Source organism: Microtus ochrogaster, chromosome 1, assembly GCF_000317375.1.
Source record: "Microtus ochrogaster isolate Prairie Vole_2 chromosome 1, MicOch1.0, whole genome shotgun sequence".
NCBI classification, from domain to species: Eukaryota; Metazoa; Chordata; class Mammalia; order Rodentia; family Cricetidae; genus Microtus; species Microtus ochrogaster.
The window spans coordinates 19,598,623-19,602,526 of NC_022009.1; positions in this window are offsets into that span (position 1 = coordinate 19,598,623).

The window sequence follows — 3,904 nt, forward strand, 5'->3', positions numbered from 1 at the left end:
GCCCCGCGCGCCCCGCCTCCCCGCACGCCCGGGACCACCTGACGCGAGCCTGGCTCCGCCCCAACCCTGCGGACCAGGGGGCGGGGCCTCCGGGACAGGCCCGCCCCCTTCGCCAGTCCGTCCTCCCATTGGCCCGCCGCTGCTGTCCATTTCCTTGGAGAGGCTGAGGCCTCATTGGGTGGCTCCCAAAGGTGAGGCAGAACGTGCGCTCGGACTGTGGAGCCGGCTACGGAGCCTTTGTCTGCACGCCTAGTCCTACGGGCTGAGCCAGTTCCAGGTTCAGATGGCCAAGGTCTTGGAGCTGCTTCTGCCCTGGCCGGACCTGGGGACCAGCTTCCGTCCTCTCCCGCCTCCATGCACACACTCACGCCCCGGAACCTTATGGCACGCGATGGAAGGACTCTTCGGATCGCGCTGCTGGCCTTGCTGAAGACTGCACGCGTCTCTGTGAGAAGTTGTTAGAATTCCGAAAGGGAGGTCACCTAGGGGGCTACCGCAGGCTGGGGAAGTCGTGCGGAACCAACTGGTGTGCGCTTGCCTTGTGGAGCTGGCTGTTTCTAGGACCCTGGTGACGGCTACGTAGATCACTCCAAGGGCTAAAGCAGAGTCTTTGGGCAAGGGCCGACCTATGCTATGTCCTTTTGTTATTCATCTTCCCTGCTTTCAACTTCCCTATTTCAAAACAAGCCAGTACTGAGGAATCCAGCCTGATATCTACTAAACTGTATTGCCTTTTCCAAGGCAGGAATAGACGTGATTTATTTAGCAAGAGTTAGTTCTTCACTGTGTGTTTGTGTTTTTGAGACAAAGTCTCACTGGGTAGCCCAGGCTGGCCTCACACTCACCATCTTGCTGCCTCATCTGCCTGAGTACTAGGATTACAGGCATGTGCCTCCGTGTCCAGCCAGACTATTACTTTGTTTTAATGTTAGTTTGAGGTTTATTATTAGGCAAACGAGCAATTTGGAAAAATAGCCTGGCAGCTTACATGACCTTGGGCAGTTGTTAAACACTGCTGCGTCCTCCTCCCTGAAGTGAGGAGCGGAGGGATAGGCCTCCTGTGTTCTAAGTTGGACATCAGGTGGTTTTGCTGGTGACTGTGGGTAAAAAGTTACTGTACCCAGATGAGCTTCTCCGCAGACACAACAATCCAAATCAGACCAAATCAAACCGAATTAGAAAAAAACCCAGGTTTAAAGGATACAAACGCTCCCGGATGATTTTCCAGCCCCCCCCAGAGAGAACATAGAAAAGGAAGACCGAAAACCACGTATTTGTTTTCTAGGGGCAGTTTAAGATGCAGCAGGTTTGGAGAGAGATGGGGGGAGAGGCTTGGGGGCGAACTTCCACCCAAACATTACAGACCCTTTGAGTAGGGGGGCTGGGCTCGGGTGAAGCTTCCACCAGAACAGTGACTACACTGTAAATGAAGACTGCACATTTAAGGTCTTAGGAAAGAGGTGAGATGGTACTGTCCAAAAGAGCATCCAGGAGGTCCCAAAGATGGAGTCCCAGAAGTAAATTCCCTAACATGTTCAAGTTGATACTCAAGGAAGGGTCAATAAACTGGAAAATATGTGGATGTGTCTGGGTAGATTCTCTGATGTTAAGATGAAACCACTCCACCTGCAAAAGAAGGGGAGGGGAGATAGAAAAATATTAATTTTTTCCATGTGTGAAAATGGAGCTTTACAAAATAGATGAAAGAATGCCCTAGAGGGGCCGGAGAGATGGCTCAGTGGTCAAGAGCATTGGCTGCTTTTTCCAAAGACCCAGGTTGCATCCCCAGGGCAGCGCACAAACATCTGTAACTCCAGCATCAGGGGAACTGGCATGCTCTGCTGGTCTCCATGGGCACCAGGAGTGCACATGGAGTATGTGCATACACACATACGGACAACACACTCGCACACATAGAACTTTTGTTTGGTTTTGGTTTTCTAGACAGTGTTTTCACAGTAGCTTCAGCCACTGTGGAACTCACTTTGTAGGCTGGCCTCAGACTCACAGAGATCTGCCTGCCTCTGCCTCCTGAGTGCTGGGATTAAAGACGTGCGCTTCCACACCTGGCTTTTTATTTTTAAGAATATTTTTAAAAAGAAAGAAACACAAGAAAGAAAAATGTTATCTGTGGGTCTTCAAGTAGTAGGATTATGAGTAATTGGGACTTTTAATTGTCATTTTGTTCCTCTACTTATGCATGCTCTTTTCCAAGAAAGCAGATGAGAACAATCCTTGCTCCTGGAAGAATAAGGAAGCTAACTCCCTGCACAATTTAAATGTTTAACACATGTGCTTAAGATCCCGTGAAGAGCCTCTCACCAAACGTTCCAACAAGTCACCCGTAAATATTTGTTGAATGGATAAGTGCTAGGAATTCAAACCAGGGGAGATTCTTTAGACCAGAGTTGCCTGGCAGAGATTAATGGTAGGAGCAGAAACAGAACTGGTGCCAGAGAGGTGTAGGGTGGAGCAGGAAAGGGGGAAGGAATGGAGAGAGGTGGGAAATCGTGGGACAGTGAGCCCATGGTGATGGCATGAAAGGATAAGAAAGAACGCTCGAAACCTGACACAGGATTGCAGAGGGCTTTGTCATTATTTGATTCATATTAATAATTATTTAATTGATCATTTGAAATTATTTAATGACGAAGGTGTTTGCCATCAGGGACAGGAACCGGTCTGACTTGTTCCTTACAGCTTTCTGGCATCTCAGAATACCTGGTTCGCAGCTAGTCGCCTATCTGGACGCTGTCACACCTGACGGCTGACTTGGCTACACGCCTAGGAAGTCTGGGTTTTGTTTAGCAAACCAGGGTTATCACAGGGTCAAGGAAATGGTCCAGTGGGTAGGAATGCTTGCTCCACAAGCAATCCCTCACAAAAAAGCTAGATTTGGCTGTGTGTGCCCGAAACCCCAGCACTGGAGAACAGACAGGCAAATGGCGGAGCTCGTGGGCTGGCCAACCTCCCTGAACCACTAGGAGGTTTAGAGCAGGTCTTTGGGGTAAAATGACAGATTATTGGCACCCTTAGGTTCCTCAGCCTGGAATTGATGAATGTCACCAGAAAAGCAACCTTTTCTCCACCACACTGGAAAGACTAGAACCAAGCAGGAAGAAGACAAGTGTCACTCAGTGACCACTCAGCACTAGGCAGATCGGGTCGTGGGATATCCTGACTGTATCCTGAGAAGCATCTGACTTTGTACAAGACAAGATTTACTGTTGTTTTTATTAATTACATAATTATACACAATATCTTTCATTATGATACTTTCATACTTGTGTATTTTTTTTCCATCTTCCATCCCCCATTACTCTCTCTTGTTCCCTTCCCACTCCTAACTGGTCTTTCCCTACATTCATGTTTGTGAGTTGTGTGTGTGTGATGTTTGTGAGTGTGTGTGTGTGTGTGTGTGTGAGAGAGAGAGAGAGAGAGAGAGAGAGAGAGAGAGAGAGAGAGATCGAGATCTCACTGAACCTCATTAGAGTTGCTTACGGGATCATGGGCACCTTTCTCCTGGCTACCTCACTGAAGAAAATGGCAAGACAAATTTTTGAAGCTGTTTCCTCATTTATGTAGTAGTGGAACATGCTTTTTATGGATGTTGTAGGGTTAAACAAGACACGATGCCCAAAGCGTGCTATTTAGCACCCAGTGGCCATATTTCTCTTTCTCGGTTTCCACCTTTAGCAGCACCTTAGAATGTAGTGGGTGTTGACTGGAGCTAACCTAGAGTTGGTCTCAAAAAGATTAAAATTAAATTAAAAGTAAAAAATAAGGAAGGCAGGAAAAAAAAAAGAGATGAAGAGAAAGAGGGAGAGAGTAAGGGAGGACCAATAACAGAATGAGGCCTTGAATTTGAATTCTGGTTGATGCTTATAGGCAAGTTAACCTGTAT